This window comes from Oxyura jamaicensis, chromosome Z (assembly GCF_011077185.1).
Source record: "Oxyura jamaicensis isolate SHBP4307 breed ruddy duck chromosome Z, BPBGC_Ojam_1.0, whole genome shotgun sequence".
Classification (NCBI taxonomy): domain Eukaryota; kingdom Metazoa; phylum Chordata; class Aves; order Anseriformes; family Anatidae; genus Oxyura; species Oxyura jamaicensis.
This window is the reverse complement of record NC_048926.1, coordinates 35,232,322-35,246,879: the sequence shown is the minus strand read 5'-3', so window position 1 is coordinate 35,246,879 and position 14,558 is coordinate 35,232,322. Positions and strand designations below refer to the sequence as shown.

General features: G+C 40.3%; 1 protein-coding gene across 9 annotated transcripts in view; it reads left to right on the top strand.

Annotated features, from left to right (window-relative positions):
- BNC2 (basonuclin 2) overlaps positions 1–14,558 on the top strand; it is a 382,877-nt gene that overhangs the window by 66,810 nt on the left and 301,509 nt on the right. The gene's annotated exons all lie outside the window — the stretch shown is intronic.

The following is a 14,558-nucleotide window of genomic DNA, read 5'->3' as shown; positions in this document are numbered from 1 at the left end:
TTCCCTTCCCTTCCCTTCCCTTCCCTTCCCTTCCCTTCCCTTCCCTTCCCTTCTCTTTAACATCTTTAAAAACAAAACAAAATACTATCCTCCATTTCTTTTAATGGCTGAGACATACTTCACATCCATCATAAGGTGCAGAAATGTGACTGGGCAACAAATCATTTCTTCTTACCTCTCATCCTCATTGCAGGTAATCCAACCTAGCCAGGAACCTTGATGTGAACTACTGTGTGGTTTTTGTCTTGGAATAAAACTGCAATAAATAATGGAGTATTGCAAGATGCTGAAAGGTGAAAGTGAAAATTGTCTATTGTGTGGTTTACTTCCCTCTTCTGTAGTCCGGAGTATGCATTTCATAAGTTCTCATGTATGCTGTAAAGTCTAGCTTTTTCCTAGGTTTTTGAGGAGAAGTGGAGCTTTAGATAGTGAAATGTATTTTTATATGTTTAAGTTATAAATGAATTTGGCTGATTATGTTATCCTTGAGTTTCTCAAAGGAATAGGTAGTAGCTAATGTAAATCATGGTGAATGCACTGAAATCAACAGAGCTGCATTCATTTACAAAAGCTAACAGACTGTCAAAAGTATGTCTTGCAATTATTCTTCTGTAGTGTTTGATCCTGTTTCAGAAAATGTCTTACAAACCTTATATTCTGGCTTGGACTCTGATTCAATTTATGTAATGTTGCTGTTTTATAACCAGAATTGCTACAGGTGTGACAAGGAAGACACGAGTTTGAACTACATATACTTCAGAATCTATTATCTTAGAAAGCACCAGTTCAGGAAAATTAAAAATGTATCTGGAGACATTTATCTCTGCCCTGGTAGATCTCACAGTATCACATGAAAGGACTAATGTCCTTTCATTCAATAAAACAACAAAAAAATGCTTTAAATAATGCAATTAAAATACTTTTAAAATAACTAAGATCTGTTAAATACACTTGCTTTTGATCTGTATAGGTACTAAGCAAATAAGCCAGAAAGAAGGACATGGAGAAGCTGTGAGAAATTAAAACAGCTTCCTGCTTTTTGAGATCAGTTGGTTAGAAAAATCTCTTGATACCAAATCCAGAGACCTTCGATAAGACTTTGGCTATCTTCAGGAAGCAATACTTGTTGAAATTTGACAGGTTTTACCATGGGGACAGCAGTAACATCAAGTATCAAGAGTCCTATCAGCTGATTTACAAACCACTTTTTATAATTACTTCAATGTATAGACAGACCCAGTTTCATGGATATTTTTCAGACATTCTTATACCCAAGAGCCAGTTATAGTTCATTTTCACTAATGAAATCTTTGCTTAATAATTTCAATTTGATACTAAAGCATCAACGTTCATAATTTTAACATGTTGATTGGTTTGGTTGTATGATTGGTTTGTGGGAAAGGAGAAGGTTTTACAAATATGTTTGTGTTTGGATTTAATTTGTTTGGCAAGCTAAGTATGAGATTTATGGAGTGCAATGTGCAGAATGTTTTATTTATTCTTCCAAAGACTATGAGTACACACAACATCTGAATTTGATCTTTGGAAACCAAGTTAAGAAAATATGGCATAATTTAATACTAATTGTCTCCCTTAATTGCACCTTCCATCTGTTTATTTGCTTGTTCTATACTTAAGTTACTGCAGTATTTATTACTTGATTTCTGATTGTATTTAACTCTCTCGTGATGTACTCATTACAAGTATTTTCTTTGCTTATTTATTATCAGTGTCCTATTCCTCTAAAAACTTACACAATTTAATTTGGTTGAGTTAGAGTTTACCGTAAAGAATGCATTTTCTACTGTATGTGTGAATATATAGAAAAGACATAACAATTTTGAATTTCTGTGAGGAAGAGCTATGACACATTCATTCAGCTTGTAGATTTGTTTTTTATTTTTATTTTATTTTATTTTTTTTGTGATGCCAAGGTGGCACTTCAGAACTAGAGGTCAAAAGATGCCATGACAGACAGGTTCTATCCAATCATAAAAAGTGCCTTTGACCATCAGGTGTAATAAAAGAAAGACGTGATGTGATGTCTTAGCCGTATCAGATACATGCTTTATTTCTAAGAATTACAGCTCTGGACAGATGTAATCTCTCTCTCCAAGTTGAAGAGGTTACTTGTCATTCTTCTACCAAGTAGCTTTTGGAACAGTTTGTGTGAATGCTCTCACAATCGTCTCAGGCAAAATTATCCAGGCTTAAGTTAATTTGGCTGTTTGGTGGGGTAAGGGAAGTTGTTTCTGCTTTTATTTTTCTGTCTGATATGAATGAAAACTGCTTTAACAGCTGCTTGGTTAACATGGCAACCTTCCTTACAGAGATGGTGGTATGACTCCAGAAGAGGACATCAGTGTAATGCCTAAGATGGCTTTTTCCCCGCCTACACATGAGGAAAATGATGAAAACTGGAAATTTGTATCTAAATTCTGTGATTAAATATTTCTGTAGAACTTCTATTTAACTTGATAGTTAGCGAGGAAATTAAGTTATGTTTTACATAGGACCTTTCTATGAACTCAGAAAGTTCCAGTCTGCATAAGTGAAGATCAAATGATGCCCCTTTTCCTGGTTTGGTATGAAAAGGAGAGAGGGAGGAAGGGAGTAGAGAAGGAAAACAGTGGAACTTGTACATAAAGTATGCCTGTGTTGTAGGATGTTCATCTCACAAGATGTTCATGTATGTGCTTTTCTTATATGTAAAGCAAAAACAAGTCTCAAGTCACATTTCAGGACTTAGATGAGATGTTTTAATTAAAGCTCAAGAGAAATTGTAATGGAAACCTTTGGAAACTTTAAAGCAGCCACACAGAACACGGGCTAGCTAAGATTTAGTTAATTTGTCAGGTTGCACAAATCAAGATAAACAGCATACCTGTTGAGCCTAACTGTTAGAGCGTGATTTCATGTTCATTTGCCATTGTTTTACTGGAATTTTTGGAAAACCTAGGTGTTACTAGGAATCTCAAAGAAAAATTGTATTGCGAGTGAGGTTTGTGTGGATTTACTCAGAGGGTGGTGAGGCACTGCCCAAAGAAGCTGTGGATGCCCCATCCCTGGAATTGTTCAAGGCCAGATTGGGTGGGGCTTTGGGCAACCTGGTTTAGTGGGAGGTGTCCCTTCCTATGGCAGGGGGGTCAGAACTGGATGGTCTGTAAGTTCCTTTCCAACCCAAAGCATTCTGTGATTCTGTGATTCTGTGATTCTATGATTCTATATGGTTAAGGCAGTGGAGAGATGGCTTCAGCGTCTATGTCTCTGGAGTCAACGCAGAACCCGCTTTGCTATGGGTCCTTGAAGACCCCATTGTCTTCTGTGGAGCAAAACAGAACTTCACAGGTACCCTCTGGCATGAAAGATACACTTCTCTTTCAGATGAAATTGCAGCATATGAGAGTTTCAGCCTAGGAAGACTGTCTGCCAAAGAGCTACCAAACTGAAAAGCAGTGCCAAACTGAAAAGCTTGCCTGGTCAAGTATCTCGCTATGAATTTTTCATTTATAAATGCAGCCTTATAGGCATAAGTATATCCATGAGATGTGCCTGCTTTCCAGGTGAGCAGAAAAATAGATGAATGTATCAATATGAAAAGATGTGGAACGAGAGAGAGAAGGACATGGATTCTCGATGTAAAGAAGGGACAGCACTGGAAGAACGTGTCTGTACATGCAAAATATAGTCAGAAATCCTAGAAGGATTTAATTGCACTTCATAGAAGATGCACAATGCATATAGAAAAATTCATTAGTGTAACAAAACGGGTTGTCTAATTCTGAACATATTTATGCCATGCCTATAATGTATGTAATGTAGTTTGCCTGTTGTCCAAATTGGCCTCTCAACTCATATTCACATTTAAGTAATAATTGTGCATATTTAAAGAAAGAATTAACCCCTTTTTCCAAAAATAAACAAATAATAATAATCATCATCATAAACCTCTTTTGTAGATGAATATTGTGATTCAGGTAAGGAGAATGAAAGGGTGACATGCTATGGGTTGTGGCTTTTTAAACAACTCTACTTTTACCTCATGTATTGGACAGTCATGTAACACACAACACCAGGTTTCATGAACTTCTCAACAGTAGCTAGTGGTACATATATCACATTTCTGTGTTACTTAGCAGAACAGAAATTCTGCTAATGAATTTGAATTAGCCTCTTCATTTCTTCAGTGATGTGTATTTCCTTGACAGTTTTTTTTTTAATTCTTGTGCCTCAGTTTCCTAGCTACAAAATATGTTGGATAAAATTATTTTCCTCCTGTGTCTCATCTGTCTATACAGGTAGCCTTTGGCAAGAAAAGTTTCCTTTGTTCTTTGAGCAAAACTTAGAAACACGATGGTTTCATGCTTGATATTTCTAGGCACCAGACACTTATTCTGAAAGCATATACAGTGTCCCTGATCTTACATGGAGGAGAGGTTTCTGAATCATATATTCTTTGCCTTCACCTTTAGCATTTTAAAATAATAATTCTCTCTTCTATGTTTCCCCCCTACTCCTTCTGTGCTCAGCTGGTAACGCAGATGAATTCCGTACTAAATCAAGCATTAGGTGCATAGTTTTTGAGCTGGGTTGGTAAACTAGTGGTCTGGTCTTTCGTATAACATTTGCTCTGTGTCACTTGTGCATGGAGTTTGGAGCCAGCTAGAGGTGGCAGGTAAATTATCTTTAGGAAAATAAAAAGGGAAAGACCACAAAAAGTTGAAATGTAAAAGGCATCTTGTGGAGAGCCTGTTTGACATGAAGTTCATGAAAGGTGAGAATAAAGCACATTAATTAGTGGCTAATAAGTAAACCACTACCTTGATGGATAGGAACTCTGAGACTGCATCAAACTACCCTCACAAAATCTCTTACAGAGGGACTAATTTACAGGTCTGTACACAGTAACAAACTATTTCTGTAATTACTGTTGAGAAAAGTCCCTTGTTCTTTGCTGCTGTCACTGAGAGTAGTAATTCACAATCTTTTAGGAAGACTTGTTTTTGTTTTGTTTATTCACAGCAAAGTTTTTTTGCTCTTTGATGGTATGACATGTCTCGTCCTTTTCTGCTGTCAGCAATTAAGAGATGGTCTCAACTGAGCAAAAAGGCTTTTTGACGTAGGGAACATTTGCCTGAAATGTTCCCATGTGAGCCATGGACTTGGTTATACTCTGAACGGGTGAAAAAAATCATGGCTTTTGTTAGAATGATAGGCAGGCAGCACAAGCAAAGTTTAACCCAAATCCTTTCGTAGGTATTGGAAAGTCATAAGCCTTGAGATGACACTGGCACATTCAACATGCTGTGTGATCTGGGACTCTGTTGCTTGTATCACTGTGTGAATGTGTGTACAGTGTAAACATTTTATGAACTGCAGTTTCTGATCCATCGGTCTGTCTGGGCAAGAATGTCCCTTGATACTAAAAAGAACAGCAATCAGGACAGAATTGGTCAATGCGGCATGTCTAATGGTGGGAAGATATTTGAAGGACTCACTATAGACACAATAGGCTCTCTAAATAGCCTCTTTGCACCCGGAGTCTTATTGCAAACAGGTTCATTAAGGAGAGACATTCTGACACACAGCATCACAGTAATGAAAGTAGCTCTGTTTTTCTAATATTGTGTCTTGCCACTTCAGTTATGCTGCTGGTACAAGATTTCCCTTGTGTTGTTGTATATTTCTCTAGAAAAAGAATCAGTCTTCATAGAATATACAATTATTTTGTACAGGAATATATAACACATACCTAAGAATCTGTCCTTCCTGTTTATGTGCACTAGTGCAAAAATAATTGGCAATCACATCTTCAAAACCAAAAATGTTTCACCTTTGATTTGAAAGACTTAAATATGTTAAAATGTTTGTAACACACACAAAAAAACTATATACAGTTTTAATGTACTTTCATGAATATACAGTCAGATAAAATGTTGTTCATGACAAAATATAAAATGAATATTAGTCTAATTTTTTTCCCATGAGGCACCTTGGTCCGTTTTGCTTCTTTTCTCTTTTCTTTAGGCACTGAAGTATAAGTTCATAGAGAGGAAAATCAAAAGGTTATAGTTTATCCTACTTTACATATAACTGGTGTGCGACTTAAGCTGTTGGATTGGTTAATGTATACTTTGAACATTATGACCATGGGGGGAAAAAAGGTAATATTGGTTTAAAAGTGGATATGGAAAATTTAATGTGCTCAAGTGGGAACAATGGCATATTAAAAAAAAAAAAAAATCATGACACAGATCTAATAATTCACTTGCCCCTGTAGGAATGGGGTATCGGCTCTGATGCCGCTTGGTAGTTTATTTTTATATACGCCCCTGGTCCCTGCTGTATATCCTTCGTATGGGTTCCAGAGAAAAGAAAGAAAATAACCTGTAGGGAAATCAGCTTAGAAACCTTTCATTAAATACATTGTGTTTCATATCATGTCGTTCACAAAATCTCCAAGAAAGATAGAAAGTGTTATCAGACTGCATGTGTAAAATACTATATTTGAATACTATAATTTGCTGTAAGATTAAGGACCAAGGGTATAGACATATTCGTTATTTCATTATTCACTTATGCTTGATGGATAATGCTTCAGGGGTTCTTTTCATTTTTTTCTTGCCTAGCACAAATTTGCAGTTTTAACTTTTTATTTAATGCTGCAGAAAACATTCCTGTTCCCCTAAGTTTTACTGTCCTGCTTGCTTGCTTTTTAGCAATATGATTATTATTCTTTTGGAGAGAGTTTTTATATTACTTTAAAGTTGTTTTTGTTCTGTTTTGTTTGGTTGCCCCCCCCACCCTCCCCTGCATAAGGTTTACAAATAACTAAACTGCATGGATTATAAAAGAAACTTTAAATTACTTTTTGACAGAAATTGAGAATTGGTCTATTTTTGATTGCAAACAACTATTAGTATTATCCCAAGCTCAGAAATATGTAATTATTTTTTTTTTAATCTGAAAAGCAGGGTTGGCATATTATGTATTATGGGGGTTTAAAAAATCTGTCACCATCTTTTGACTATTCATGAAGCATATGTTGGTCAAGCCAAATTTGGCCTATGATGGCCTTTTGCACATAAATGAAATTCATTAAATAACAAAAAGCAAATCTCATTTGCTGAAGACATTATGGATATGTTTATTTCTGAAGTAATTTTACTTTTTAAATTGTGCATTTTCTTACATGATGTTAACAGCTGTAGAAATTTAGCTGCATTTTCAGAAGTGGTACTACTTACACTGCTGTTCATTTAGTTTTTATGGAAGGCCTAAGCAAAAAATGGCTTGATGTAGTGGTGGTGTTACTGACAATAAGCTTCCTGTTCTGCATCCTGTATTTTTCCCTTTTCCTGTCTACTTAGATATAAGTAGCTTTCACTTCTTTCTTATTTTGCCAAATTTTATATTCATTGGTATTTTTTATACATAGGGAGTGGCACAAAACAGGGTTGTGCAAAATCCACCTAATTTGTAGCAGAAAAGGTGGCTGCTCTGGCTGCTGACTCCTTCCTGGCTGTGTTGTATCATAGAATTACAGAATGGCTTTTGTTGGATGGGATCTTAAAGACTGTCTAATTCCAACCCCCTACCATGGGCAGGGACACCTCCCACCAGACCAGGCTGCCCAAAGCCCCATCAGCCTGGCCTTGAACACCTCCAGGGATGGGGCATCCACAGCTTTGCTGGGCAGCCTGTGCCAGTGCCTCACCACCCTGTGCGTGAAGAATTTCTTCCTTATATCTAATCTAAAAGATACCCTCTTTTAGTTTAAAACTATTAATCCTTCTTCTATCACTATACTCCTTGATAGAGAATCCCTCCCCATCTTTCCTTTTCTATTCCATGTACATGACAATCTCAAACCAGTATAAGGTTATTTGGGTTTATATGCACTCTCTTCATTGTGTAGAATTACTGTAAAGAAAAAATGAGGATGCAAGAAGTTTTTTTTTTTTCTATCATCTCAGCTGCCTTTGGCTAGAATATTAAAGCATATCTCTTGAAGCATAGCTGTGACAGACAAGAATGGAAGCAGTATCCTCCTTCCCCTAGAGGTTGTTCCACTGCAATAGCAGTGGCATTAAATTCTGTTTCACCATGTGTTTGCCATCATCTCAGTTACCAAGTGGATCCCATGAATTCTCTCTTAAGCAATGTCTTCTTACACTGCTGCAAAGGAAACTGGATGCCATCAAAGTTCCCACATGTAGGAACATATTTGTAGCTCTGTATCTTGTAGTTGGAGGGGAATAGGTGTTGTTGTTATTGTTATTTTATTGCTTTGTACAGAAAATTTATATGTCTTTGTCTTTTATTGTAAGAAAAAGGTTATCTCTAAGAAGCCAGTCTTGCATATTGTAGTAATGGTAATAAGTGTCAGGAAAGCATAGCCTGTTTTAGGAGTGAGTTCCACATTTTTGGGGCAGCAATCAAAGGTTCCTCGTCCAGGATCCACACTTTTCCCTGGTGATGTTGACTGTCTATAGTAATCGTTGCTTTCTGAAGTAACCTGGGAAAGTCTGAAATGGGTGCTGAGAGTGCCTAGGCCTTAACATGAGGCTTAATACAGTATTCCTTTTAGAACAGGTGACGAATGCACTATGTTGAGATGCTTACAGCAGCCTGTGCTAGTAAACTGATGAGTGCTGTATTCTGTGCTACAGGTAGACAAACTCTTTTTACTATTTTGGAATCAAGGTGTTCTTCTTGCCAGATATATGTATATTAATCAAAACTACCAGTCACTCACGTAGTGTGCTTACGAGACGTATGTAGAAAAAGGTGTCTTTAGCAACATGTTTGGGTGCAGAAGTAGGACTGGAATCCCCAGACCCCAGTTTTGCTGAGCTCAGAAGGGACCTTTGGAGATCATCTGGTCCAAGCCCCCTGCTCAAGCAGGGACACCCAGAGCAGGTTGCCCAAGACCATGTCCGGGTAGCTTCTGAGTACTTCCAAGGAGGGAGACTCCACAACCTCTCTGGGCAACCTGTGCCAGTGCTTGGTCACCCTCACAGTGGAGATTTCCTGATGTTCAGAGGGAACCTCTGGTGTTTCAGTGTGTGTGCCTATTGCCTCTTGTCAAGTCACTGAGCAGCACTAAGAAGAGCCTGGCTCTGTCCTCTTTGCACCTTCCTGTCAGGTATTTGTACACATTGGTGATATTCCCCCAAGCCTTCTCTTCCTCTAACTAAACCATCCCAGCTCTCTCAGCGTTTCCACATATGAGGGTTACTCCAGTCCCTTCATTGTCTTCATGGTCCTTCAGTGGATGCTTTGTAATATGTCCATCGTATGTCTAATTCCCTCTTGTACTTGTGGAGCCCAGAACTGGACACAGCACTCTTTGACGCAGTGTCTGTTACATTGGTATATCAGCCACTCCTAGTTTTGTGTCACCAGCAAACCTGCTAATACTCTTCCTTATCAGCCAGATCATTGGTGAAAGGTACTGAACACAACTGGACCAGTTTTGAATTCTGGGGTACATTACTAGTTACTGGACTCCATCTAGACTTTGTTCCCATGAACACAGCTTTTTGAGCCCAAACATTCATCCACTTTTCCATCTGCCTTGGTGTTCATCTTGCTCATACTTAATTGTCTTCTGTATAAAGATCTTACAGTAGATATTGTCAAAAGCCTTACTGAAGTAAAAGCAGAAAATATTGACTGCCCTCTCTTGTCTGCAAAGCTAGTGATTTCACTGGAGAAAGTTATCAAGCTGGTAAAGCATTACTTCCCCTTGGTGAATTCATGCTGGTGTGTCCTGATTACCTCCTTGTCCTTTATGTTCCTGGAAACGTTTTCCAGGGTTAGCTTCTCCATCACTTTCTCAGGGATTGAGGTGAGATTTACTGGCCTGTAGTTCTCTTGGTCTTTCTTGAACTTCCTCAAGATAGGTGTGACTTTTGCTTTCCTGCAGTTCACAAGTGCTTCTCTCTCTTAATGTGATCATTCACTTATCAAGAGTGGATTCACGTTGATATCAGCCAGCTCCCTCAGCATCCATGTGTGGAATTCATGAGGGTCTGTGGGCATACATGTCCAGTTTGCTTCTTATCTGATTTGATCCTCTTCCACACAGGTAACTCTTCCGTGATCCAGACTTTCCTCCTTGTCTCTTGGACCTTAGATTTCTGAAGGATGGTCTTGCTAATAAAGACTGAGGTGAAGAAGCACTTAGTATTTGAGTTGGAGGCTGGTCTCTAGTGGAGTCCCCTAGGGCTCAGTACTAGGGCCAGTTCTCTTTAATATCTTTATTGATGATCTGGATGAGGGGATTGAGTGCACCCTCAGTAAGTTTGCAGACGACACCAAGTTAGGTGCGTGTGTCGATCTGCTCGAGTGTAGGAAGGTTCTGCAGGAGGATCTGGATAGGCTGGACCGATGGGCCGAGGCCAACGGTATGAAGTTCAACAAGGCCAAGTGCCGGGTCCTGCACCTGGGGCACAACAACCCCAAACAGCGCTACAGGCTGGGAGATGTGTGGTTAGAAAGCTGCCTGGCAGAGAAGGACCTGGGAGTATTGGTTGACAGTCGGCTGAATATGAGCCAGCAGTGTGCTCAGGCGGCCAAGAAGGCCAGCAGCATCCTGGCTTGCATAAGAAACAGCGTGGCCAGCAGGACCAGGGAAGTGATTGTCCCCCTGTACTCGGCTCTGGTGAGGCCGCACCTCAAGTACTGTGTTCAGTTTTGGGCCCCTTGCTACAAGAAGGGTATGGAGGTGCTTGAGCGAGTCCAGAGAAGGGCTACGAAGCTGGTGAGGGGTCTGGAGAACAAGTCTTACGACGAGTGGCTGGGGGAGCTGGGATTGTTCAGTATGGAGAAGAGGAGGCTCAGGGGCAACTTTATTGCACTGTACAGGTACCTTAAAGGAGGCTATAGCAATGTGGGGGTTAGTCTGTTCTCCCACGTGCCTGGTGACAGGATGAAGGGGAATGGGCTGAAGTTGCGCCATGGGAGGTTTAGGTTGGATATTAGGAAGAACTTTACTGAAAGGGTTGTTAGACATTGGAATGGGCTGCCCAGGGAAGTGGTTGAGTCACCATCCCTGGAGGTCTTTAAAAGATGTTTAGATGTAGAGCTTAGTGATATGGTTTAGTGGAGGACTTGTTAGTGTTAGGTCAGAGGTTGGACTCGGTGATCTTGGAGGTCTCTTCCAACCTAGATGATTCTGTGACTCTGTCAGTCTTTCCTGTATCCATTGTCACCAGGGCTCCTGCCTCATTTAGGTCCACATTTTCCCTGGTCTTCCTTTTGCTCCATATTCAATTGTAAAAGCCCTTGTTGCCTTTGATATTGCTCACAAAAATCAGCTTTGGGTGGATTTTAGCTTTGTGGTGGTTTTACCATGCTAGGCAGCTGAACACCACAATCGCTCTCTCACTCCCCCTCCTCAGATGAGGAGGGGAAGAAGTAAAGGAAAGAACAACTCATGGGTTGAGATAAGCATAATTTAATTAAAGGGAAAAAATATTAAGGAAATATTATTATTAATTAAACAATGTAACTAAAGGGAAAAAAGAGAAAGGGGAAGAGGGAGGGGGGAAGGGAATAACACAACAAAACAAGTAAAGGCCACGTGGAAGTGCAGAGGAAAGAAATTACTCTCTACTTCCCACAAATGAGTGATGCTTGACCACGTCCTTGAAGCAGGGCCTCAACGCACATAACCGGTTTTCGGGAGGAAGACAGACGTTTTCGCAACAAGAGGCCGCCGGCCCCCGCGTCTTCCTTTTTCCACCTTTTATTGCTGAGTGTGACATCGTATGGTATGGAATATCCCTTTGGTTGGTTTAGGTCAGCTGCATTGGTGATGTTTCTTTCTCACTTTCTTTGCCCACCCCCTAGGAGGGTTAGAGAGAGTCCTGGTGCTGTGCCAGCACTGCTCAGCAGCAGACACAACACCGGTGTGATACCACTGCTGTTCTAGCTACAAGTGCAGAGCGCAGCACTGTATGGGCTGCTGCAGGGAAAGTTAACATCCCAGCCAGACCTAGTACAAGCTTTCCTAACCATGCCTCTGCACACTCAGACATTGCCTCTGTGTTCTTGCTAGGTTACCTGCTTTTCAACCTCTGTATATTCCCTTTGTATATCTGACTTTTGCAAGGAACTACTTGTTCACATGTGCAGGCCTCCAGGCATTTTGCCTGATTTGCTGCTCATTGGGATGGACTGCTCGTGAGCTTGGAGGAGTTGATTCTTAAATACCAACCGCTTTTCTTGGACTACTTTTCCTTCCAGGGTCTGTCACGTGACTCTTCCAAACAAATCCCTGAAGAGGCGAAAGCCTGTTCTCCTGAAGTCCAGTGCTGGGACTTTGCTTTTTGCCCTGTTTGCTTCTCTCAGGATTCTGATATCTGCCATTTCTTTGTCACTGTAGCCAAGGTTGCCTTCAAAAATGGCATTGTAAATGAATAATTTCTTGTTTATGATTTTGAGATCCTGCAGAGCACCTTTCCTCATTGGCTCTGCTATTTCTTGTGTCAGAAAGTACTCATTGATGCACTTCAGGAGCCTCCTGAATTGCTTATGCTCTGCTGTCTTGTTCCTCCAGGAGATATTGAGGTGAAATCCTGCATGAGAGCCAAGGCCTTTGAATGTGAGGCTACTTCCAGCTGCCTGTAGAAGGTCTCATCCACTTGTTCTTCCTGGTCAGGCAGCCTGTAATAGACACCTGCTATAATGTCGGTCTGCTGCTAGTCTGTTCCAAGCCCTGGCCTAGCACCTTTCAGGGAGGGCTGACAGTGTGGCAGATGACTTGAAGTGTAGTCCTGGAACCTCTGGTGTTTCAGTGTGTGCCTATTGCCTCTTGTTGCGTCAATGAGCAGCACTAAGAAGAGCCTGGCTCTGTCCTCTTTGCACCTTCCTGTCAGGTATTTGTACACATTGGTGATGTTCCCCTGAGCCTTCTCTTCTCGCTAAACCATCCCAGCTCTCTCAGCGTTTCCACATATGAGGGTTATTCCAGTCCCTTCATTGTCTTCATGGTCCTTCAGTGGACTCTTTGTAATTTGTCCATTGTACGTCCATGTCCTTCTTGTACTTGTGGAGCCCAGAACTGGACACAGCAGTCCAGGTGTGGCCTCACCAGTGCTGAGTAGAGGGGGCGGGTCACCTCCCTTAACCAGATTACAGTGATTTGCCTAATGCAGCCCCGGATACCATTAGCCTAATTTATGGGGTCTTTGATAAAACTTTGTGTTTATGCTTTGACTAGCACAATAGCACTCACATCCTTGATGCGGGGGTGCTTAGGCACAGCTGTAATACAGCAAACATCAGAAGAACATCAGTGTGAATGTCTGCATTTCACATGCTGCCTTGCAGCCTGACTTAGAGGATCCAGGGTATTAGCATTGTCTAGGCTGGAAGCAAATTTTAATGAACTGTTTGAGAAGTTCATTTGTTGGCATTTTTCAAAATCTTTTTACATTGTCTATTCTTAACATTTCAGTTTCCTTCCATTCCTTAATTTGCTACTGGTACACAAGGTATTCTGAAAATGTATGCATAGAGTGCCAATTAGTGACTGACCATTGGAACAGCTGACAAAGTAGTTATTCTTTTACCACCTTATTTGATAGAGTGTGAACTGGTCCTGCCCTAACGCCAGATCTGTTAAATGATACTGGGCAAGAGAATCACAGAATCACAGAATTGTAGGGGTTGGGAGGAACCTCGAGAGAGCATTGGGTCCAACCCCATGCTAAAACAGGTTGCCAGCATCCTTACATCAGTTTCCCCCTACTTTTCTCTATTTTGGAGAGATAACTAAGATGGCTTTGTATACCTTTGTGTGTATGAAAAAGCCACATTTGTACCTTTTCACTTTACCTGTGCTTTAAACGAACATTGGACCAGGTTTCCTGGTAAGGTGGTTGATGCCTTGTGCCTGTCAGTGGTCAAAAGGAATTTGGATAAGGCACTCAATAGCATTCTGCCTTTTGGTTAGCCCTGAAGTGGTCAGGCAGTTGGCATAATTGATCTTTGAAGGTCCCTTCCAACTGGACTATCCTATCCTATCCTATCCTATCCTATCCTATCCTATCCTATCCTATCCTATCCTATCCTATCCTATCCTATCCTATCCTATCCTATCCTATCCTATGCTATGCTATCCTATCCTATCCTATCCTATCCTATCCTGTCCCATCCTATCCTAATCCTGTCCTATTCTCCTATTCTAGAGCTTCTACTCCAAATATCTGTAATATTAAATATTATTCAATCTAATTTGGTGGGATCTTTTGCTATGTCTTTTTTCTTTTTCTTTTTCACCATGTTCTTTCCCTGCTCTACTTTCTCTTCTCTTTTCTGTGCTGTCAGACATGGCTTTAAATTTGCTGCCTAAATTATATCATGTTTTAGCACTGTCTTAAAAAAAAAAAAATGGGGACAGTCCTGTCTGTGAGTGAGGGAAGAAGACAGTTCAGGTTTGTGAAATAAGCTGAAGCTCTTCAGCAGGTGCAAGAACCGTCAGTGCTCCAAGGGGAAGTTTATGGAAAGTTGAAAGAAATTAACCTCAATTAAAAGGAATATTGATT